The 26,439-nt window shown below is 40.1% G+C and overlaps 1 protein-coding gene and 1 pseudogene across 1 annotated transcript in view; one reads left to right on the top strand and one right to left on the bottom strand.

Moving 5' to 3' along the window:
- Nucleotides 1-26,439, top strand: part of LOC131478788 (histone-lysine N-methyltransferase PRDM7-like) — a gene marked incomplete at both ends in the record, with an annotated part of 152,740 nt that overhangs the window by 46,219 nt on the left and 80,082 nt on the right. The window lies entirely within an intron of this gene.
- On the bottom strand, nt 2,449-7,762 carry LOC131478757 (histone-lysine N-methyltransferase PRDM7-like; annotated as a pseudogene).

Below are 26,439 nucleotides of genomic sequence, written 5' to 3'. Positions count from 1 at the left end.
CTGTGTGGTACGTCAATTATCTTCTTTTTTTTTTAAATTTCTATGACAGCTTTAGAAATCCAAAAGGTCTGTATCAGCAGATCTTTTCACAAATGAACCGGTCCAATGCAACCCAACTACCATTCTGTAGTTTCACTCTTAAACTTCCTTCACAGCTTAGACCTCAGGGACCTCTACCACATCTGTTGAGGATGTCCTCTTCCTTCATGTTTTCCTGTACTTCTCTGTCCCCCAAAGCCTTCACTTGGATCCCTGGCACTTTGTCTGAAAAGTTACTTGAGGCTATCTTTTTGTGTTGAAAGGAACTCTGATCACTCAGGGTAGAATTTCCTTCTTGACACTCTTTATGAACAGGAAGAGCTCTATGAAGGAAGAAGCCACACAACAGGAGATCCACAAATTTGGAAGACACATTTTGTTTAAGATGGGCACCTATGAGTAGATCTGTGTTTCTCAACCCAAAATAAGTGCAACTTGATGTTTTGTGTTACTGCTCTGGCTAGGCAAGGTTGTCTCCTGAGTCTGAGACAACCTAACTACCACTGCCTCATGCCTACGCCAAGGATTGCTTTTCCTCTCTGTTACACAAATCATGTGAAAGACTATCCTCATGTGATATGCCTCTCTGTATTGACCAATCTCAACTTTTGCCTATTTTCCATGCATTGGACCTTCCCACTTCAAAGATTCCTCCTTCCATTGACTGACTAGTTCTCTGACCCCAATTTCAGATGCCCACTGCCCTCTGATAGGTTTGCACATAAGACTCTATCAACCTCAGTGAGATGACCCAAATCTCCACAAGTGTCTTTTTTTACTCAGGAAAATCTAGACGGGGGAAAACAGCGTGGTGGTGAGGTGCATTAAGCTTCAGACTGCAGTGCTGCCAGCCTGTGTATATGATTGCTGGACTCGTAGCTATGCTTCTTCGGAGCAACACCCCTGAGAGTACATCTGGGAAAACAGCAGACTATGGCCTTAGTTTGTAGATGCCACTATGTGCGAAACTTGAAAGAAATTCTTTGGCCCTGACCTAAATCTGGTCCAGCCCTTGTTGTTGTGGTTATTTGGGAAGTGAGCCAGCAGATAATGGATTTCTAGCTTCCCTGTTTGTAGCTTTTCAAGTAAATGGAAAAGTCTTTCTAAAGAGGCAAACAGACATGAAAACCAGACCTATTGTGAAACACTTGGCTGTGCTCATACTCATATTTCACTCAATTGTATTATTCAGCAAATCTCCATTTCCACGGACAGTCTTAAGCACAAAATTCACATGACAATATCCCATTGAAACAATGACCAAATAGAAACATATGCCTTTTTTTTTGGAGGGGGCAGGGAGCATGGAGAAAATGTAAAATAAACTGTTCATGATCCAGAGGGAACTTCCATAGTAGAAGAGCTGCAAAGTGACCAAGAACTAGTTTTCTTTGTTGGGCCCTCTCCAAAGGGGGTGTTGTGGAATATTTTTGTGCACCAAGTATTTAACAAATAAAAGAACTAAATGAAAACGGTATCAATTGTTCCCAGGATTCAAAGACATAAAAAATGCGTCAGGATTTGGTTACACTGGTTTAAGTCACTGACTATGACACTAGCATGCCGTAGAAGCATTAGATTGAGCTCTGGTTGCTCCATGTTCAATCTCCTGTGTGTTACTGTACCCAGGGAAAGAGCACAAGATGGTTCAAGTGCTGAAATACATGGGAGACCTAGATGCATTCCAGACTCCTGGATCAAGCCAGAGATAGTTTTGGCAGGTGCAGCATTAGGTCTAATTGCACTTATATATGTATATATATATATAGATATATATTATATTACATATTTATATATATCATATGCAGATACATGATTGGTGTAGAGACAGAGAGGAAATCTTCTGTATTTTGATTCACTCCCCAGTGGCCACAATAACCAGAGATGTGTCCATTCAAAGTCTTGAGCCAGGAACTTCTTCCAGGGTCCCCCATGTGGGGATAGGATCCCAAGGCTTGAAGCCATCCTCACGTGCTTTCCCAGACCACAAACAGGATTCTGGAAGGGATTTGGAGCAGTCAGGACATGAACCGGTGTCCATATGGGATCCCAGCATGTCCGAGGTGAGGACTTTAGCCATAGGATACCATACTATGCCCTAGTGCAGCTTTTGGGGAATAAAAGAGTAGGTGGTGATCTCTCCTTTCTATCTCTCTCTATCTCTGTACTTGAGTCTCTTATAACTCTTCCTTTTATTTGATAAGTAAGTCTTTGTTTTTGCTAAATGGAAATCACATTTGAATTGAACTTTGGCAGCACTTACAATACATTTGACTCCTTAGAGTTGAATCACAAATATTCCCAAGGGGACTCCTTTGCTTATTTCAACACAACAGTGCTACTTACCTCTCACTGTTGTGAGCTCTTCCTTTTTCTTCCCTTCTTTTTCTTCTCGTTGCTTCCCTTGATACCCAGCTTCTGGCCATACTCATCCACATACCATATTAGCAGCTCACAGCCTGGTTTGATGACCTGGCAGGTGCGGTAAAATATCTGCCTGTGGTACTGGAAGGCCACCAAATTCTGCTCCTCATCATTCCGGGCACAGTTTACATACCTGGGGTGGAGATAAATCCTGAGTTTGCATGCTCTGTCACGTTCAATTCTCATGTGTTCTGTAATAGCCTCCACCCTGCTTGAATCCCAATTCTGCAAGTGCTCTCCCTACAAACATATTCCTCTGTCATGAGATCACTGAACTCATAGGTGCAAGTTGTAGATACAGTGTTCATTGTGATAAGCATGCTTTCTTCCTTCCTTCCTCACTAGTCATCCTCAAAACTCAAGCCCACCTTACTCCCACCTTGACTGCCATGAAGCACACAGAGTTTCCCTAAACTCCAAATTTCATTCAGTTTTCTGCTACAGAATTGGATGAGTAGACACACTCCTTGCATCTAGCTTTCCACACATGCTCCACAACTCAGCTTTCCCAAAGGCAATCCTTTGGAGTCCTTTCTCTTGGATCTTTCTCCTGGATCTTGGGAGTCCAAGATCCAGATCCAGAAATGTAGAGGAGTCTTCCTTGATTCTTATCCTCTCACTGAACTGCTCACAGAAACCCTTGTTCAGATGCAGCTTCCTTGTCTCATCCACATCCCAGGTTTGGTTTTGTTTTGCTTAATTGATAAAGTTTAGTATTTAATTTTTATTTTTATTTGAGAAGCAGAGAAGCATAGAGGACAAGCGGAAAAAGACAGAGATGCCAGGAGAACGGGTGGAGTGGGGACACAGAAAGGACACAATGGCAGGCAGGAGCTTCAACCAGGACTTCCACATGGGCACAGAGGTCAAAGATTGAGGACATTCTCCAAAACTTCCCTGGATGCATGGGGAAGCCACTGGTTTGGCAGTAGAGCAACCAGTACTTGGGATGCAGGCTTCACAGTCACTGCCTTAGCCCAATGCATGACAATGCCTGTCCCCAGAACCCGGCTGTTTCCTCCTTTTTTTTTTTTTTTTCTTTCACTGTCTCATCGATTGAAGGTCTTATGTCTGAAGTTGTTCTGACAGTGTATAATTGTCAAAAGACTAAGAAACATTACTGCCAGGCACCAATTTCATGGAATCTCCATGTATTTAAGAAATTTTTGACACTGGAAGGGCTTAATCAATGCTAATTAGAGAAAGAGTGAGTCTAATGGCCCCAGTTGATCTAGATTCCTCAAGGCCCATCTTTGTGTTCTGTTTATTAGTCATTGTGATTTATGTTATGGTAAGAAAGCAAGAATTAACAGCATCAAAGATGAAAAAGGCAACATAACAACAGACACCACAACCATTAAGGACATAATTAGAAATTACTACAAAGCACTGTACTCCAACAAATCAGAAGACCAACAAGAAATGGAAAAGTTCTTAGGCTCACACCACCTGCCAAAACTTAGCCCAGAGGCAACAAACGAACTGAACAAACCCATAACTGAAGTAGAGATTGAATCAGTGATTAAAGATCTCCCATCAAAGAAAAGCCAGGCCCTGACGAAATCGCTACAGAATTCTACAAAACATTCCGAACAGAATTAACCCCAATCCTCTACAAACTCTTCAAAACAATAGAAAAGGAAGCAACACTGACAACTCGTTCTATGAAGTCAACATTACCTTAATCCGAAAACCAGACAGAAAACCAACAGAGAAAAAAAACTACAGACCTATCTCTTTGATGAATATTGTTACTAAGATTCTCAACAAAATCCTAGAAAATAGACTTCAAAAACACATCGGACAGATCATTCATTCAGATTAGGTAGGATTCATCCCTGGGATCCTGGGATGGTTCAACATCCGGAAATCCATATATGTGATACACCACATCCAAAAACTGAAAAACAAGAATCAATAGACGCAGAAAAAGCTTTCGACATAATCCAACACCACTTCCTGCTAAAAACCCTAACCAAGGTAGGCATTGATGGAATAAACCACAACATAATCAAAGCGATATATGAAAAACCCAACGCCAGCATCATACTGAATGGAGAAACACTGGAACCCTTCCCATTGAGATCTGAAACAAGACAGGGATGTCTAATTCCTCCAATACTATTAAACATAGTCCTAGAGGTACTCGCTGAGGCCATAAGACAAGAAAAAGCAATCAGAGGAATCCAAATGGGAAACAAGTCAAGCTCTCACTGTACCCTCTCACCATACACTAAGATCAAATCTAAATGGATAACAGATCTAAACCTACATCAAGAAACCTTCAAACCTTTGGAAGAAAAGGTTGGAAATACTCTGCAAAATCTGGGGTTACGTCCATACTTCCTGAAAAGGACACCAAAGGCAATAGCAATCAAGACCAGAATAAACAAATGGGATTTCATCAAACTAAGAAGCTTCTGTACAGCAAGGGAAATAATCAACAAAGTAACAAAGAAACCCACAGAATGGGATAAGATATTTACGCACTACATAGGTGATAGAATATACAAAGAGCTACAAAACAACCAAAATGTCAAAACAAACAAGCCACTCAAGAAATGGGCATGGGAAATGGGCAGACACTTCACAAAAGAACAAACCCAACTGGCAAATAAACATATGAAAAAATGCTTAACTTCCCTGGCTTTTAATTGATTGGGATGATACTCTGCTGGCTCTGCCTTCCTAACAGAGAGGGTATGCCTAAGAAGCCGTTGAGCTTGGCTGGACAATAAGATGCTGGACTCTATGTTTGGTATATGCTTGCAATGGAGGAATCTCAACTGAACTTGATCTGTGGTTATGCAAAATGTGGAGGAATCCAATATGGTGGGAGGGTTTGGGGAGGAGTGGGGAGAATCCAAGTACCTATGAAACTGTGTCACATAATGCAATGTAATTAATGAATAAAAATGAAATATTATTTATATAGAATATGCTTTTAGAAACAGGTCATGACATTCACAGGTCATTAGAATAAACATGAAAGAGGACATATGATGCAAAAGTCACGGAGGAAAGTAAAGGAGAAAGGAAAGTGATCTTGTCTTGGAAAGAAATATCCTGTATAGTTGTAACATGCCATGGCTCTTACCTCATCCAGTTGGACAAAGAAGTATCCTTCTCATCCACGTACTCATAGCTGTTCCTGCCCTTGGCTATCTGAGTTTCAAAAAAATAGTTAATACATTTCTGAAATGGGTGTAGTTCAGCAGAATTATTAACAACTCTATCCTCATGTTCTGTGACATTACATGAGTCCAAAACATGTTGAGACTTTACATAGTGTTGGAACACATTTATTCTGGTTTATTTCCCTACAGTAGAAGCCCATAGAGGAGATTGCCACTGCTTTATTTTTAACAGCCCAGTGATTTTCTCTAGGCTAATATTTATTTATTTTTTAGAATTATTTATTTTTATTACAAAGTCAGATGTACAGAGAAGAGGACGATAGAGAGAGAGAGATTGGAAGGTCTACCATCTGATGAGCCACTCCCCCAACTAACCACAGCAGCTGGTACTGTGCCGATCCGAAGCTGGGAACCAGGAAACTCTTTGGGGTCTCCCATGCAGATGCAGGGTGCCAAGGCGTGGGCTGTCCTCAACTGCTATCCTAGGCCACAAGCAGGGAGCTGGATGGCAAGTGGAACTGCTGGTATTAGAAAGAGTGCCCAGTTTTGATCCCAGCAGGTTCAAAGTGAGGACTTTAGCCACAAGGCCATGACGCCGAGCCCTATGCTAATCTTTACAGCCTGGCTGATCATGTTGGCTCAACTCATGCCATAAATGTGTAGAAGGACACATGAACCAGTCTCATGCTAGGCAGGTGAAAAGCCATCAGACTGGAAAGGGATGTGCTTCTTACCTGCCAGCTGTACCCACTGTCAGCTTCCTCTTCCACTTCTGTGATCATGCCCTCAAAAGGACCAAAGTGCAACCCCAAAGGCAGATCAGATGCTTCATTAAATACTTCAAGCCCAGCTTCCGGAATGCTCGATGGGCCAACTCGAAGTCTGGTGGGCACACTAAGGAGAGCACGACTAGGATGTCCCTTTTCCACTGGATTGTTCTTTAGAAACACGGGGCAGGGAGGTCCATGAGCAGCACAGCTCTTCAGGAAGCAGATCTGACACTTCTCACAATCTGGAGATGAGAGTGGAAGGGATGAGGAACATATATCAAATGTTGCTGGCTATAGAGAGCATCAGAAGCAGCCAAGTGTTCACATCACTCAGTCTCAGTTTTGCACCCCAAGTTACCAGAAGACAGAATGATGTAAGACCAAATTACAAGTGGAATTTCAATTCAGACTATGGGATTTTTTCTTTGTGGATGTGTCAAAGGGTCACTTACACAGGTAGTCATCATCCTCAGTCTCACTGAACTCTTTGTATGTTTGACCCTTTTTCCTTTCAAGTTGTACATCTGAAATTCTTCATTCTCATCCTTTCTGAGTTCTGAGATGGAGAGACTAAGTCAGTGAAGTTATCAGTTCTTTTGGGTTTAATGTTTCAAATAAAATAAAGGGCTATCAAGACAAGGAAAAACTGCATGGACATTTGTTTTTCATTACAATCTCTGGTTTTAATTCATTTCCCCTGAAGTTTGAATATCTGTTTACTTAAACAGCAAAGAATGACACATCTAGAGATTGACACAGCAGTTGAGGGAATCAAAGCATACAGAAGGCAGAGAGAGGTGGGTAGGTTCACTTTTTGAGTAACCTGGATAGCACCCAAATCAGTCTCAGATCAGAAAGCTTTATTCAGTTTTCCCAGGGGGTTGTAAGACCTCAATCACTTATCTCCTCACCAAGTGTTACTAAATTGTATATCAACAATTTGCTAGAGTCAGAGATAGGGTCAGTTCTGGAACCCAGGCACTCTGCCATGGGAAACAGGCATATTAACTAGTATCTTCACTCCTAGGACAACTGAATTCCTCTCCATGAAGTGTCTGCATATAGGCTAAGTAACCTGATCCCACCTTTTTTTTTTTTTTTTGATCATCCCCAAAGAGCTTAAAATGTAATCATGTTTCTAGAGGCTCTATTTGTTTTGTGTTGAGTGTGACCCAAGCATGCAATTGCATCCCTCACAGCTTGACCATCCTCATCAAGCTTCACCTTCCTTGGGCTTCCTAGTGGGCCTAGAGAGACAACTCCTGAAATTATTTTCTTACCAAGTTTTTGTGTAGAGTGCTGTCCTGAGCTGTTTGATTCCTTAGGATGGAACACTGCTTTCCGGCCCTTCTTTGAGCCAGTTGTGTTTAGTAAATTTGCAGTTCCTGATGATTCCTTCGTACTGATTTCATTATGTAAAGGCCCGCTGGACTTTCCCTTTAATGAGAAAGTAACATGATTTTTAAACTCATTGTTCAGTGCATTTGTCCTTTGGGATTGCAAAGTGTTTTCAGGTACATGGCATTCTTTAAAGTATCAGCAAACAAGGGAACTATGTGAGGTATTGAATACTGAAGGGAAAAGCAGTGTCTGTGTTTCTAGTGTATTTGGGGATAGATCACATCATTTGAGGCTGTTTCTCTCCAGATGGTTTTCAATTTCCTCTGGACAAATGAAAGTGGAAAAGAGGAGAAGATTTAGAAAGATAATCTGGAGGACAATATTAGTGAAAGCAGGTTGGTAGGGCTTCTTTAGGAAAGTATGTCTTATCAACCTGTGGAACGTGAAGGGAAAATATAGGAAAGCACAGACAGGATGAAATACAACTGGAGAATTTGGGGGCATACATGAGGTTAGAAAAGGTGAAATCAGATGATTGTTCAAAAATTAAGATGGTGATAAAAGCTGCAAAGGACAATATATTGAGCTTAATTGATTTGGGGATTGGATAAGCTGGTGCCTATATCAATTGGCTTGAACCCAGATGTACTGTTAGATACTTCTCCACAGCTACTCTTGTTGACCTGTAAATTGGCATACATGTAGCTAAAGTTGATTTTGAGATATTACATACTCATTAACTTGATTTAGTAATACCTATAGTGCTACGGCCTGTTTACCATGTTGTTATAGCTGAAACCCAAGTCATACATACATATATCATGCATATGATACATATAGCAGATATGTATAAAATATGTATATCTTTTTTTTTTAAAGATTTTTTTTATTGTATTGTTGACAATCTTTACATAGTTAATTACAGTTAAAGGAAAAAGAAGGAAAAAAAAAAGGTTCAGGGGGATAGGAAAATGGGTAATGCTATTATGTCCATATTGTTTCCATCATGTATCTGAGGTAAAGGGGGATATTGAGGGAGAAGCCCCACCCAATTTCCCGACCACCCTAAGTCCCGGATTTGGGGCATGCTCTGAGATATGTGCTCGAGTGGTGTTAATAGTTCTGCAGTTATGAATCGCTACAGTTATGAATCGCTGTTTTATCAGAAAATGTTGAATGAATTTTCCAGAAAATTTGGGGAAGTTCTTCATGACCCAAACTCTGCCAAAATTTTGGAGAAATATTTGTAATCAACTGGACACTCAAAAGTCACGTTGTATTGTTGAAGCAACAGGAAACAAAAATAATTGCAAACATTGGAAGGACTGCCTACTTAGTACCCAGAGAAAGAGGAGGTTGTTTTGTCCTACAAGCATGAGGACATGAGTTCAAGATACAATTCTGTTTAATGTATGAGTGAACACAGAGGGAAGTTTAAGTTACTGCCTGTTTGATACATTCTCAGCATTAAAGCCTGGAGTCTTCAGGCTTGGAGGTTCTCTCTCTCTCTCTCTCCAGTAAGATTTCATGTTAATTCGTAAGGAACATTTCCAGAGGGAAAGAGAGACAACTATTATCAGTCCACTGGATCATTCCCAAGTGATGGCTACAGCCAGAGCCAGGCTGATCTGAAGCCCAGAACCAGGAGCCTCCTTCAGGTCTCCCACGTGGTGCCATGGTCATAAGGCTTTGGGCCATCCTGCACTGCTTTCCCAGGCCATCAGCAGGGAACTGGATGGGAAGTGGAACAGCTGGGAAATGAACTGGCTTCCACATGGGACCTCGGAGTGTGCAAGGTGAGGATTTAGCCACTAGGCCCTTGCAGACTTTCTCTGCTCTAAATAAAGTCCCTATGAAGGTGTGGACACCCATTCTTATCCCAAACACTTAACAGTACTATACCTCACATTCCTCAATATTTAAAGGAGTGTATTTCAGTAACTGATTCATAGGGTTGTTGGAAGGTTTAACTGTGTGTGTTGATGATAAACCTTACAAAATCTGAAAAACTGTGAAAACAACACAAGAAGTAGCGATTATTTGGCTTGTCTTGTTTAAGGTTCCAGATCATGTTAGCTATTATGAAAGATCATGAGAGGAAGAAGACAGTTAATAGTATATCGTGTCCTTTCTTCGCTTACCTGTGAAGGACTTAAGAGGATCATTATTTAATGATTTATTATTATTTTCTTTTAGTGAAAGGGTTTTAAGAGCTACTCACTTTCTGCTGTCTGGTGTGTTTCTTTTTGCAGGTCATGCGACGAGGTTTGACTAGAAGGTGACAAGAAAGCATTGATAAATATTTCAAAACTTTGCAAACTCTTACCAGAAAAGCATTTTGGATCAGAGAGTAGTGATTCTACCTGTGATTCAGATGTGACATGAAAATATCTTTTAACTATCACTAAGATGTATGTGTATGTGTTGAAGATTTTTTCTTTAAAACAGACCCAAAAAAGCAAAAGAAATCCTTCATTTCCACCTCCACTCTGACTTATGTCTATTGTGCTCAATTAAATAAAGTAATTTGATTTTCAGAATGTAACTGATGAACAATTTAGGAACAGAAAGAAATTTCCTTGAAAAGAAAGTAAAAATCATATGGAAAAATCTGTAATTAATTGCATAGTTAGTTTTTAGAAATTGAAAATAATTTCTCTAAGATCAGAAACAAGGAATGGTTTCTACATACTTGCTACTATTATTTGATCTGAAACTTTTCCTAGACAGAACAATGAGGTGAGGAAACAGCTTCTCCAATTTGGAAATGAAGCAACATGTTTTCTACATTTGCATTTGGCATGAGCTTACACATGGAAAACCCTGAAAATTCCATTAACAACCTGTGAGACTTAAAAAAAAAATAGCATAGTCATCAGAAAGAAAGAAAGTCAACACTTCCAATGAATTGTTGGGCGGCAGTTTGAGTAGTCTACAACATCAGCAACCCCATTCTTGAGCACTGGTTTCAGTTCCACCTGTCACTTTCACTTCATCACCTGGTGTTGCAATTGGGGAAGTAGGAAACAATGGCCCTAATACTTGGGATTCTTCTACCCAGATGAAAGCTTCCGGTCTCTAATGTTGACCAGGTTCATCTGCACAGACTAGGGAGTGAATAAATGGGTAGATCTCTCTGTCTCTTTTTCACTCCTTGTCTCTGACTTTGAACAACATACACAAACCACTTATGTACAAGCTTGGTTGTACTTCCGTCTTGAATTAGTTAGTTCATGTTAAGTGTCAACTGTTCATACATTTTCCACTTTTTGTCTGATTAATAGCATAGTTACTGTTCTAGGATCTTATGTCAGCAGCCTCTGACAGGCACTGTTTTCAAGATAGTAAATGGTGTTAATCAAATATTGCTGAGTTTGATGCCAAGAATGGTTTTCAGTTGCTGCTTATTTCTCCTGGCCCTCACTTTCTTGACTAGGTCTCTATTCTCAAAAGCATCAGTGTTGTCCAGGGGCTGTGAGTGCCAGCACTCATAAGAAAGCCAGTTGAGGGGGCTCTCAGAGTTAGATTAAAGCAAAATCTTCCCTTTAGGCAATACACCTAGAAGAAGAAGTGGAAGGCAAAGCGATTCATAGCACTCCCAGGATGGACTGGGAGTATTGAGTACAGGTGAGAGGTCTGCATAGTCAGAACACAAACATCCTTGTCCATATTCATCCCTGAACAGGTGGGACAAGGGGAGGGGAAACACACAGGCACAATCGGCTGATGCTGCATAGGTCTGTGTGACTTGCATGCTATATTTCCACTTCATTTTTGAAAGTAGGTCTGCTCTGACTTGCCAATCTTTGCACACTATTCCTTGGAGAACTACATGGAAACATTTTTGAAGGCATCTTGGAATGTTAGAAGACATGAGAGGTTGCTGTGTAATCAAAGTGGCTACAGAAGAACAAGGTATCAGCCATGTCCTCTGGTCTCGATACAGTGTCTATTCTGCCAATGCTAAACATCTGTCCTGAACCTCCTGTGCCAACCTCACTAACACAGCAATGTGCCCGAGGCTCTCACCTCCAGATTTCCCAGTGCTGAAGCTGGGTGTGTCCAAGCTTGCTTTGGCAGGAACCTTGACACATGTGATTCTGGTATCCCACTCCAACTCCTCTGAGTCTGTCATCAAGCAAGAATTCTGAGAGAAGGAAGATGCAGGGTCTTGCTGTGAGCTAGGTCTGAAAACCAGGAACCCAGCCATGGGCTGTGGCACCAGCAGGATAGTGATCAACAGGCAAGCTCTGCCCTCACTGAATTCCTACAGCTCTAGACATCTGCTGTCTCTACAAAGAGAGGTGCATCGTCATGGAAACCAGAATGTGGGGCAGACAGGCAGTTAATGGAATACTGGAATTCAGGGCTCCTTGGGGGTGAGGAGGGGGCCAAGCATGTCAACTTGCAGACCTTCAGGTTTGTACTGAAGAATGATGGGCTTCCCCACAGGTGGATAAAGTTTGCGGTCTTAGGTGAAACAGGGTTGGAGTCTAAGATGGGAAGCTTATGAGCCTGACTGAAGAGTATGTGCCTTTGGTACTTTGAGGTTACTGAAGCCTGGGTAAGTGTATGCATTATTTGAGGCTGAGCATTTGTGTGAATGAGGCTTGGGATCTCTCAAGTTGGGCAGTTTAGGACTGGCCCTGGACTTTATTCAAAGGGCAACTCTGTGATTGGTGACATGCTGGGTGTGGGGTTATTGCAGCACACCAGGCTTGAGGGCAAAGGGCTCTCTCAGGCTAGTGGACATGGCCTCTCAACTGCAAAGGACCCCTACTCTATCACCCTGAGGAGATTGTTAGGTGCTCAGGGTGAAGGGGCCTGTGGCACAGGCTAAGGAGAAAGGGATCACACTACAATGCCATTGCCTGGGCTCTGGTCTATTATTCCTGCTCTCCCAAGTGCTTTTAGCCATTGCTGTCCCCTCCTGTGACACATCTGGGATTACAGAAAATGCCAGCATGAAGTGTGAATATTCTGTATGGTACTGCTTTCCGATGATGCTATGATGAAAGCAGTAGTGCTGGTTGGCAATCTAGGAACTGGTGGTGCATGGCAGAGGAAGGAGCCACGACTATCAGTCATGGTTACCTCAGCCTTGGGTCCTGTTGGTTTGGGTGGAGCTGAGTTTACTCGCACCCAAGTCCTGGCCCTGTGCACAGCACATCTGTGTCCTACTCAGGGAATAGTAAGACCTCCAAGAGTCAAGCTCAAGTCAAGCTTCAACTTCAGGATGCTGCATTTATGCTGGGCCTTTCTGGAACCAAAGCCAGACTTGTTTTCAGTAGGTCAACTCCAGGCAGAAGCAACTGTGTCCTGAAAAGTCAAAATCCATGTTGTGTATTGTGTCCTGGGTATGCTGAAGCACATGTGGGCTGTTTCTGGGTGTGTCAGTGTCTATGTGTGTGATGGTTCCTGGGAGTTCAGGGTGTATATGTGTGCTATTTTCTGAAATGTCAGTATCTGAACTAATGCATATTCTTTGGTGTTCAGCACCTCTCCATGTGTACTGCTTTCTGAAAGGCTAGGGGCAATGTGTTAATTATTTTATTGGAGGCAGGGCTCTGAGGTAGGGACTTTCCCTTTGAACCTTGCGATTAGATGTATCTTGTTTCCTTGAATTCTGGAGACTGTGCATGTGTTACTTCCTAGAAGTGTGCGGTGATAGCTCTCACTTGTATTCCTCTGGCAGTAGTATTGGTCTCATTTTCAAGTCCTAAGCCATTAGTTATAGCATTATGATTGTACCTGTGAGTTGTGGAGTCTATTTTCTGTTGTTAATATCACATTGCCAGGTCTGTGTTGTAGTGAATGTGTACCTTTGCTAACCCTGATGAATCAATTCATTAAAAATGAAACTGATAAAGAAAGGAAATTGTATTGCTAGGAGAAAAATGACAAAAAGTGAAGCAAAATAAGGGAGAACTTTACAGAACAGAATCAAATCATGAAATACATATATTTAATACTTGAGGCTATAGCTGAAGGAGAATATAAAGTGTTAGTGACAGAAAAAAATGTCAACTTAGAGAAAGATACAAATTTGAATGTCTTTGCCTTGAATAACCACAAAAGTGTCCAGCGGAAGAGAACAAGTAAATTCAAGAGATGTATTAAATGTCACAATGAGCATAGAGAAATATAACAAATGCTAATTTGTTAAAAAACAGATTTTTATTGCATTTTATTTTTTTTAAATTAATTGCATTGCATGATGTGATACATTTTTTTTTATGCACTGAGATTTTTCCCTGCCCCTCCCCACACCCTCCCCCCACGGTGGATTGCTCCACCTTGTTGCATTTCCATAGTTCAAATTCAGTTGAGATTCTTTCATTGGAGGTTTTGACCAATCATAAAGTCCAGCATCTTATTATCCTGGTAAGTTCAATGGTTTCTTGATGAGACCATCTCTGGTCTGAAGGTAGAGCCAGCAGGGTATCATCCCAATCAATTAAAAGCCCCAACATAATATTTCCAATCATTTACAACATTATGGCATTAATTGACATGGTATTGTTTAATCAATATGTTAATAGGAAAATGCAGGTTCTCAACCACATCCAGTGACTTCTTCATAGACATTTCAATTTTGGTTTACATTCAACCGTGTTCTATACACCTTAAAATGGCTTAGATGGCTATTCAGCTGTCTCATGCCTATTTTCATTTTAGTCTTTAGCAGTTTATAGCATTGAAGCATGTTTTCGCTGAACCTGGCTGTTTTTCAGGTGGTCTAACTCTATAATTCTAACTGGATATATTTCAACAATTTAGGTGAGCATGTTTAGCAGGGATGTGCAGAGAAATGTCCCATACTCTAGTGAGGAGTAACTAATCTTTGTGTCCCACACAGTGCATCCATGCTAACCATTTCCTGTCTGTTTCTAAGCTTTCCTTGTTGTTCTCTGTCTATCTATTGTAGTTTGGTTTGTTGGTTTGTTTGTGTGTTTGTTTTGAGTGGTTTCTGGAGCCCTCCTGATGGTTATTACGAGAGAGGGTGGGGACCCAAAGTTGGAAGCATGCAAGGACCAGAGAAAGCTCCTCTCCCTCATCCCGAAGAAAGTTTACTGTTCTTCTGTGTCTGCGGACCACTCAGGGTTCCTGGTTGTTGTTCCGATGACCTTGGATCCTGCAAGGCAGGACTTGGGCTTCTTCCATCCCATGTGGTAGATCCAAATGGGGGTGGTTGACCTCAGAGTTCTTGGTCTCCGAAGGCACTCCATTTCCTCATGGTCTCCTTGGCAGTAGGGATGTAGTCCTCGGTGCTCCTTGGTACTGGTAGTCCTTGGTGAGTATCTGGGAGTCTTCATGTTTGGGATAAAAGCTTCCTCCTGTCCACCTGACCACTCTGAGGTCCCCCCTGCTCTATGCATATGCTCTCCTGTTAAGAGGTTATGAGGATTACTCCTGATTCCCCCATATGCCTTTGTATATTTACTATTGTCTAATGCTAATCTGAATCTGTTTCTATGAGTTACCAGTTATGATCCTGATAGGTTATATTTCCCGTCTGCCTCACACCTTCTAGGGTGATGTAGATTTCTCTGTTCTCCCTCCCCTTTTCCAAGTATCATGGGGCCTTACAAGTACATTAGGTTTAACTTTCTTGTTTTTTTTTTTTTTTTTCTTGCCTTAATATTTATGCTTACTATTGCTGAGAATCACCAGAAATTCATCTCTGACCTACACTGGGAGTCCATTTGGGCACCATTTCTAATCCCAGTGGCCTTGCTTCTCACCCAGCTCCCTGCTTGTAGCATGGTAAGACATTTGAAAGATGTGGGAAACTTCATCTATTGGGGAGACCTGGAATAAGCTCCTGGCTGCTTGCTTCGGGTTGCTTTAGTTCCAAACATTGCAGCTGCTTAGGGAGTGAATAAGTGAACCGATGATCTTTTGCCCTGTCTCTGCGTCTCTCTGTATATCTGATTTTCCAATGAAAATATCTTTAAAAAAAAATATATATATATATATAAATATATATAAATATAATAAATATAATATATATATATATATATATATATATATATATATATATATATATATATATATATATATATATATATATATCCTTGTTTTCCAGCTGTCTTTAATCTACGTAATTACCAAATCAGGTCTAGCCCAATACAGTAACTTCTTGCTTTGTGAGAATGCTTCTTGCTTCCTGAGAAACACATTCTCATGCAGTTTTTTGTGTGGATAAATACCATGCTGTGTGCTCAAACTAAGATGATTACAATGTTTGTGGGTGATGGGATCACTCTTTTCTGAGAACTTGCTAAATTGTGTTATATAGTGCTTGCTAAGTTGCTTGCTATACTCAACCATGTGCATGCATATCCATATAAAAGCCCTATCCATTGCAACAAAAAGAGGGACACTCTTCTAGGGTTTGTCAGTGGGTGAGCAGGTGCATTATGGCATATCTGTGTAAGAGTATAGAAAAATAACGGCATTGGGAATGGAGCTGAAAGCTTTTTATTTTATGGTGCCATATATTTTTTAATCTGTGTATTATTTAAAGCCATTTATTCTTATTAGAAGGAGTAACGTGGGGACTGGAAAGGGAGGAGGAAGAATAAGGTAGGTAAGGAGAAAGGGAGAGTGGGAAGGAATAGATGGGCTGGCGTAGGATAGAGGAAAGTAGGTCTCTCATCTGCTGATTCAGCCTGAAATTGCTAGAAAAGCTAGGAGTAGGCCATTATGATGTTCCCTGCAGGTGTGTAGGTGCCAGAGCACATTGGCTATTTTCCACTATTCTGTCACATTAGCAGGAAGCTTGATCAGAAGAGGAGCACCAAGACTCCAATCATGTCCCAAATGAAATTCTAGGATTGTGGGTGATGCTTTACCGATGCCAGACCTGGCCCTGGAGATACATATGTCATTTCACATTTTCTATAGATGCTTTGTCATATTCCCACACAGTGTTGAGTCATGCCAAGTGGAGCATAATGCATAGAGTAATACCGTGCGTTAACATCCTACAACCAATTATTAACAAGAGAGGACATGCACTTGGACTGGAAGGGAGGATGTCCTTGTGTGAAGGGATATTAGTTTCTCTCTGATCCTGCTTCAACATATCTACTAACACATAAACTGGGAGGCAGCAGGTGGTGGCTCCTGAGTCTAGATGTCTGTCACCTGCCTGAGAAATGTAAATGGAATCCTGATTCCAGCCTTTGGCTTATCGTAGCTGTGAATGTTGCACATATTTTAAGAGTGAAATAGTGCCACACAGAAGCTCAGCTACAGGGAGAAAAGGTCTGCATTGAGCAGGTCACAGAACAACTGCAGGGATGACTGCAGATGCACATCTCTGGTTTTCCTTTGGAGGAATACACAGAGTAGATCTCCCATCTCTCAAAGTGGGGCCAACTGTGGTCATCTTTGCACACGTCTGTCCCTGGTGATTTGCGTATTCTTAGAGGCAGCCCAATAGTCACATTGCAGTACCATATCCACTTCTGGGAGAAGCAACCTGATAGATTTGTTTTCATACACAAATTTTAAAAAATGCAGTTTAATCTTTTTTGTGTGTGTGATGCAGTTCCATAGGCTCTAGCATTTACCTTCCCTCTTACCCGTACTCCACAGCCTGTTTTCGCCTCTATCATCACAATAGTGTTGTCCTTCCAAAACAGTCATTAAGTTCATTACTCTGCTATTTAAGTATATCCTGACAATTTAATATGAACAATGCCTTAAAAGGAAACATTATAAATACTATATTATAATACATGTTATATCTTGTATAGTATATCTATGTATTTTTAATTATATATTTATATTTTATACTTTAAACATTTAATTTTTATTGAGATTTTTTCCTGGCAAAACCATAAGTACATGTAATTTATGCAGTATTTTAAATTGCAACATTTCTGTGCTTCTGTTATATGTATTCATATAACATATCATTTAAAATGATCCACTGTTTTCTTAACATAGGGATTTTCTGAAGAAAAATTCTGAATCCAGGATTACAACATTCATCTGACAATTATTCATGTTAATTCTGCTTTACTTTATTTCAATCTCATTTTGGTTACCCTGTCAGTGAGGATCAGGCCAACAACTTACAGAATATTTCTTCTTTTTTATTTTACTTTTTATCCCCCCCCTACTTCCTTATATGTTAATTTTTATTTAATAGAGTCATTTATCCCTCCAGAATTGTCTGCTTTCTTGAGAGGCTGCCGTGTGTTAGATTCTCGCTTCATCCCTAGGAGTGTGTAGCAGTATGCAGGATCTTGAGGACCCATGTTTTGGTTTAGTTTGAAGACTAAGAAATTTAGAGCCAACAGGTCTTTGCTCTGTTACTCAGACATACAAATAGGGGGATAAATCTGAAAAAATTAGGTTTCTTGTAAAGTGGAATGACTTGTAAGTGTGTTTTGAGTAAGTTCAATTCTGCTAGTTACTCTGATTCATGACATAGTTGAATGAGTCTGAGAAATGTAAAATGTTCTCCACTCAGATTTCTCACAGCCAATAAGCTAAACTGTATGGCAAATATTTCAGAAAGATATGAAGGCATGCTGTGGGTTTCTATCAGATCATCATATTCTATACCTGAAGAACACCTTAGGACCCTTTGTTGTCGAGATGATCTTCTGTCTAGGGTGATAATATATAGGAAACTCTTAGCAAAGCACGAAACATTAGATTAAAATCTAACAAACTCTGAGGTTAAATGGAATATCAGTGCCTAGTTTGTAAAATTTGCTTTGTAAAGATCCCTTAATTCCATGGTTAAGCTTTTTTCAAGGTATTTACAGAGTTCTCTCAGCTTTGTGAATGGGACACTATCAGGCATTTCATGTCTCTTTTCATATTCTAGTTTTGAAGAATCGCTGTGTTCCTTTTAGGGAGTCTTACTCACTTCTGTGTTTTTGTTTCTTGTATTTCTGTATTTATTTTTAGGCATATCTAGAAGTACTTTTTGGTTTTTCCTCTGATGGCTTTTATCTTTGAACTACTCTCTGTGACTTGGTTGCGTGACTTCTTCAGTGAAGATCTGGAGGTGTATCGATCAAGGGAATTATCAAGGCATAATCACAGTATCACATCCTCTCTTTCCAGAAGAGCAACAGCCATGATTAGCCCATAGTGGCTACAACTGTCAGCACTTGCAGCACACAGAACCTCAGTGTAGGCCTGTAAGTGCAGAGAGCCCTGCAATGATCCACCTTGGATACATAGAGATCTTTTAGCCTTGATGTCAGACATGTTGAATGCCCAAAGACCCAGCTTTACACCATACACTGTCATGCAGTCACAGCATTCCCATAGTCTTTGCATAGAAGACTCCAACAGTCACAAAATGTTGGGAATTCTCTCATTTCTGTGAATCTGCCCCTCCTGCAGGGTGAGGAGTGGTGTTCCCAATGCCAGTTATGAATGGCCTGGCTTCATAGTTTGTGCCCAAGAAACTGGGCTCAAAGTCAGTGAGGAACATGCATTATCATTATAATACAATCATCTAGCAGTGCTCTTGTAGAACTAGGTGTGCACCACAGCCACTACAATCCCTGCTGATCTCAAAGAGGTGGTTTCTCCTGAATAATCCAGGGCACACCAAAGTAACACTATCTCCTAAGGGTCCATATGAGTTATATATTTTAATTATATATATATATATATATATATATATATTATACACATTTACATTATACATATACATCATACATATATGTTATATGTATATATTATACACATTATATACATATATACATATATACATATACATATACATATAACATACATATATGCATATATTATACATACATTATACATATACATTACACATATCCATTATATGTGTATATATGTATATATGTATATATATTAAAAATATAAGTATTTTTAATTATATAGTACATATTGTAACATATATAAATTTTGAACAACTATTCAAGGCAAGAAGAAATTGTGAGAATGCAAGAAAATATTTGAACGTGATTAATTGAGTGTGAATCTGCATGTATCAAGTGTATATGAGCTTCTCATATAAAGCACCTGCAACAGCAGCAACAGAAGAAAAGCAATGCATTTATTAGATGCTTGTGCACATTTCTTAAAAAAAGAAAGCAGGATTATAAACAGAATGAATCATGCTCTCAAATCTTGATAGTTTTGTAAAGAAAAGTGATTTTCTAGCACTTTGTGAATTTCCTAAAGAAGGAAAGCTCAGTACATCTGGCTTTTCCCTTTAACTGCTCTTGGAGTCCCTGAACATCAATTCTGAGTTGTGAGGAAGCACTTTTTTGCAGTTCAGTGTTACCCACATGATGTAAGACATTGATTGTTGCTGAATTCATTATAAGGCCATGTGCAGCTGAAACCACATGCCAAGGATTACATGTTAAAATGATATCTTGTTTTTATTTGAACCACCAACATGGAAACAGAATGAATGACACTGTGAGGCTGATTCAGCAGATTGTTCCAAAGAACAATTCAAACTGTAGCCCACAAAATTTGGTAAAGAAGACAATTTCCTCATCCAAATTAGAAAATTATCAGACACGTAAGACTTACAATGCTGACAAATCACTGCAACAGTTGTGAGTAAAGTTAATTTGATCTGGCCTAATTTCCCTTGTGTATGGCAAGTAATCTAACCAGAATTCCCCACATATTAACCTGTGATATATTGATGATAAAGGACTTGGCATTTTCCTGTAATCTGAGTCAAATGTACATTTCATCCTATGGTCAATAAAGGAATGCTGCAATCTTGATGGAATAAGTCTCTTGAATTTTTAGTTTTTCTTGACATTATAATCTTGTAATATATGCAAGGTCAGGTGTATGCTGGAGATTTGAAAATTGAGAGGAGAACTATTTTCTCATTTTTTCTTCTGTGTCACTGCATATTAATATTCCACATATTTGCAACAGAATATTCTGAAAAAACACATACTAAACTTTCGGAATTGCTTTGAAATTTGGATAGGATAATATAACTACACAGATGGAAGAGAAGTTGAAACCTAATTGAATATATATAAAAAGTGAATCCAAACTTGAGTTATCCTATCATCTTATTCCGATACATTTCTCCTTACATTGAAATAAATTATTTAGCATGTTAAACATATATGTTCTTTTAAAATTTTGTCTTCAATAGAGAAATAGGGAAAGACATGTCTCAGTGAAATTCCTGGATCAATGACATGCTCTACTGGAATTCTTATCTTGCCATATACCTCTTTGGATCCACATTTTTACAGTTGTACACCCTAGAAAGGAATAGGTGATGGCCAAGAAACATATTTCCTGCTGTTCATGAGGAAGTTTGAGTTTGAGTCTCTTTCTCACACAAATGACTGACTTATTCCTGATGACTGTAAAAATCTCAACAAATGCTGCAAGTTTGCCTTGTGCGTCATTGGGGAGAAGAACAATCAAAAAGAAAGGGGCAGGGGTCTTTGCCTGGAGAGCTATCAAGATTTATTTTCAGGGTTTCAGTTCCTACATACTTATAAAGCAATAACTCAAACACAACTCAGAATTAGATCATGAATGTAAGCAGGAAGTTCAAAGAAAATTAACAAGGGAGCTTTGTCAAAGCACTATTAAAATGCAGAAGAGATAAAGAGTACCGTCTGACCTTGGTTAACTGATTAGACTGACCACAGATGTTCGCCTTTCCTCAAGGAGTGGATGAAAACACCTTGGAGGACTCAGTGGTGGTACCATGTATGCTGGGTGAGAGGCCCTGTTCCCCCGTTCCTAGATCCTCTTTTTGACACATCCCCAACCTTGAATCTGTTACCCCCGATTTACCTTGTTGGATGCATTCCAACAACAAGCACGACCTCACCACATACATTGAAACACTTACACACAGACTTCTCATATCTAACAATAGGAGTTAACTGATGGAGATTGTCAAAGGAAACTGGAAGATAGACTTAAATTGAAGTGAGAATAGCCTTCTTTTGTAGAATTTTAGTATAGGCTGATTTAGTTGCTGGGCTCCATGCAGTAGGTTTGGATAACACAGCAACTTCAAAGGTGTGAAGAGAACAGCTCCCTTGTTTGGCAGGACCTAGGGTAGCTGCCAGCAGTTTGGCAGGGTCTGGTGGGTGTCTCCCTAACCACCTTGACACAGCTTCACCCCCTTTTTGCACAGACACTCAACCACTGCACTAAGAATTCTGTAATCGATTGAGGCATTGCAGTGAAGATCTGCTGTGCAGTGCCAGTTATGGGTTATTTCACTTGTCTTTGTTAGCTAATTATTATTAGGAACTTGTAACTGGAATAAAGGTTATAACACATCTTCTAGTTTAACTGGTGCAACCCTAACCATTAAATATTTTGGAGAGTATAAACCAGACAAAATAATCTCTCTCACTTCCTTACACTTACACTTACACTTACATAGCGTAAAACTTATTTCAAAGTCAACAGATTGTTAATGAAAGAAAAGCTTTGGCCAAGGTAAATTACATGGAATACAAACTACTTGAAAGTGTGTCACTGAAACATAAGTCCACCTAGCATGCACCAAAGGGATTTGGTTTATTTTATTTTATTAAATTTATTCATTCATTACATTGTGTTGTAATTTCGCAGGAACTGGGATTCTCCCACCCAATTCCCCATATCCTCCCCCCATGGTGGGTTCCTCCACCCTGTTGCATAGCCATAGTTCAAGTTCAGTGAGATACCCTCTTAGCAAGCATATGCTAAGCATAGAGTCCAACATCTGATAGTCCAGTCAAATCCAACTACTGATTGGGGATACCCTCTCTGGTCTGAGGGCATAGCCAACAGAGTATCATCCCGGTCAAATAAAACCACTAACATATTTTCAGCAACAATTAACATCGTTATGGAATTAATTGACATAGTATTGAGCAGCCAACATGTTAAAAAATAAATACGATTTCTCTTTTTTTAGTATTTTATTTTTTATTCATTGATTACATTGTATTATGTGATACAGTTTCGTTGGAACTGGGAGCTTTCATTGGAACTGGAAGCTTGAGACTGATGTAACCGAGGGTTCTAAAATTCAGGAACAGGAGCAGTCTGAAGTGAGCCAGAGAGAAAAAGAACCTTGGGGAACGCTATGAGAAATTCCCCACTATCCCCTGAACTGAAAAAGGCAGCACACAGCAGAAATAAGAATGCAAAATACTGGGATCAGAAACATGAGAAGGACAAAGAGGGAGCCCGGGGCTGTAAAGACTCAAGTGAAATCGGTACTGATATTAGGGGAGCAAACCCTGGTGAGTTGCTAATACAGGGAAATGTCCACCCTTAGCAGGAGGCCAAATCGGGTGAGCGAAATTCTGGGAGTGAACATAGATGAGTCGCCAACACAAGGAAGTGCCTGCCCATAGCAGAAAGAACTTGGGACAAAAACACGGTGAAATTCAATCGAATCTGGGCAGGTTTGGATCTGGACAGACAGGTCGGAGAGGGCAACAAGGCACAGAAACAAAGAACTTGTTTGATCCTGGTAGCTGGAGCTCCCAGCAATGGGTGGTGCCAATCCCAGGGCCATGAGAAATTCACAGAAGGGACATTCAAAGCTACCGTAGGGCCCGGTGGTGTGGCCTAGCAACTAAAGTCCTTGCCTAGAATGCACCAGGATCCCATATGGACACCAGCTCTAATCCCGGCAGCTCCACTTCCCATTCAACTCCCTGCTTGAGGCCTGGGAAAGCAGTTCAAAAAGTCGGACACTGCACTCACATGAAAGACCCAGGAAGAGGTTCCTGGTTCCCTAGCCTCGGATCGGCACAGCACCAGACATTGCGGCTCACTTGGGGAGTGAATCATCGGACAGAATATCTTCCTCTGTATTCCTTCTTCTCTCTGTATACCTAACTTTGTACTATAAATAAATAAATCTTTCCAAGAAAAAAAAAAGGCTAACATAAATTCCAGTTTTAAAGAGCCCACAAAACCACAGACCTAAGTAGGGGGAGGGAAATTCAGATGCCACAAAGAAGAAAAAAAAAAAAAATCTAGCTCTGCAAGACCTCAGGTCAATCACTTGGTGGTAGCAGAGGTCAAGCGATAAAAGGCAGTAATGCCCATTATCACATAGACATGAGGCGAGGTCACAAAAAAATAAATGAGTCAGAGGAAGGAGCCAGTGCCACCTCAAAAAGTCACTGAAAGGCCTGGTCAATCGCAGAGATTACAGATGAAGACATTGAAGACCTATCCGAGAAGGAGTTCAGCAAAGTAATGATGAAACTTTTCAGAAACAATGAGAAACGATGGGAGGAACTTAAGGAATTCAAAAACCACATAATCACAGAAACAAAATTAGTCAAAAATGAGATCCTTGACCTGAAGCACAGAATTGAGAGTTTAGCCAACAGAATTATAGCAGCAGAAGGCAGGATATCCAAATTGGATGATTCCCAGAATGAAAGCAGGCAGATTATTAACCAACTAGAGATACAACTGAGCAAAACCAACGAGGCAATGCAGGAGATGAATGCCACATCAAGAAGTCAAATATCAGAGCTATAGTCCTTCCAGTAGGAGTAGGAAGAGAGACAGGCATACAATCGGTGCTCAAAGAAATTATACAGGAGAATTTCCAAAACACTTGGAACATGAACCAAGTCCAAATCCAAGAAGGGCAGAGAACATCCCACAGATTTGACCCACAAAGATCTTTACCCAGATATGTGGTAATCAAGCTCCCCACTAACGAATACAAAGAGAGAATCCTGACGTTAGCACGAAGCAAAGGCAAGCTTACATTTAGAGGCAGGAGCATCAGGATCACTGCTGACTTCTCAGAACAGACACTCCAAGCAAGAAGGGAATGGAATAAAGTCTTTCAAATCAGGAAACGGAAAAATTGTTATCAAAAAATAATGTACTCAGTCAAGATCTTCTTTGCATTCGAGAATGAAATTACATACTTCCATAGAAAGGAGAAATTAGAAGAATGTGCCAGCACAAAACCAGCTCTGCAAAATCTCTTTAGAAATGCGCCTCAGCCAGAGAAAAAGAAAGAAAACCATAAGCAAGGATGGCAAATTGGAAGACGTCCCCACTAAAGTCCAGGCAAGGAAGGACAATTAGATACCAACAACCTGAAAAACACACGCAACGCAGGACAAAATCGTAATCACTAAATATTAACCCCAAACACAAATGGCCTAAATGCATCAGTCAAAAGACATAGATTAACAGATTGAATCAATAAACAGGACCTAATGATATGCTGCCTACCAGAGATGCATCCAAGCAGAAAAGATCCTAAGAAACTGAAAGTGAAGGGATGGAAAAAAGATGTTTCATGCCAACCCATGAGAAAAAAAGGCTGCTGTTGTGGTCCTAATTTCAGGTGATATAGACTTCAACGTGACAAACATCAAAAAGGACACACACAGGCATTTTATACTGTTGAAAGGAAAGATCCATTAGGAAGTGATTAGCATGCTTAACATTCATGCTGCAAGTCCAGATGCACCTAGCTATGTGAAACAATTACTTATAGGCGTAAAGGGAGATAGAGATGAACATGCAATAATCCTGGGAGATCTGAACACCTCCTTGACACCAATAGATACATCAATGAGACAAAAGCTCAACAGAGAAGCTACAGAGCTCACACAAACAATAGAACAATTGGACCTAGTAGGTAAATACAAAACAGTTCATGCTAAGGCCACAGATTACACAATTTATTCAGCAGTGCATGTCACCGTCTCCAGCATAGACAACATGATAAGACACAAAGCAAGTCTAATTACCTTCAAAATATCAGAATCATACCCTGTACCTTCTCAGATCATCACAGAATGAAACTGCAAATCAGCAATTCAAAATGCCCCAGGAAATATATAAACTCTTGGAGATGGAATAATATGTTATTAAAGGATTGATGGGCTAGAGAAGAAAGTAAAGATGAGATACAAAATTATGCACATCATTGAAAACTCACATACAGCAGCCCAAAACTTGTGGGACACCGCCAAACACTGTTACAGTAAGCTTATTGCAATTGGTGCTCATGTCAAGGTCCAAACAAGACATCAAATACAGGAATTAAGCACACACCTCCAAGAATTGGAAATACAGCAGCAAAACGACGCCACAAACAATAGCAAACAAGAAATTTTCAAAGGAAGGGAGGAAATTAATCAAATAGAAATAAAAAGCTATACACAAAATCCATGAATCAAAAAGCTGGTTTCTTGAGAAGATAAATAAAATAGACAACCCACTGGCCTGACTGACAAAGAAAAAGCAAGAGAAAGCAAGAATTAGCAGCATCAAAGATGAAAAAGGCAATATGACAACAGACAATGCAACCATTAAGAAAATATTTACAAATCACCACAAAGAACTGTACTCCAACAAATCAGAAAACCACCAGGAAATGGAAAGGTTCCCAGATTCCCATCACTTACCAAAATGTAATTGAGAGCCCACAGAAAATCTGAATAAACATATATCTGAAGCAGAGATAGAATCAGTGATTAAAGATATCCTAACAAAGAAAAGCTCAGGTCCAGATGGCTTCACCGTAGACCTCTACAAAACATTGCAACCAGAGCTAAACCCAATCCTCTACAAGCTCTTCAAAACAATAGAAAAGGAACCGACCCTGACAAACTCTATCTATGAAGCCAACATCACTTTAATCCCAAAACCAGATAGAGAATTAACCCAAAAGGAAAACTACAGACCAATCTCCCTGATCAACACTGATGCTCAGATTC

The sequence above is a fragment of the Ochotona princeps genome, chromosome Y (assembly GCF_030435755.1).
Source record: "Ochotona princeps isolate mOchPri1 chromosome Y, mOchPri1.hap1, whole genome shotgun sequence".
Taxonomy (NCBI): Eukaryota; Metazoa; Chordata; class Mammalia; order Lagomorpha; family Ochotonidae; genus Ochotona; species Ochotona princeps.
Note: the sequence above shows the minus strand (reverse complement) of the source record. Positions and strands in the feature narration are given on the sequence as shown.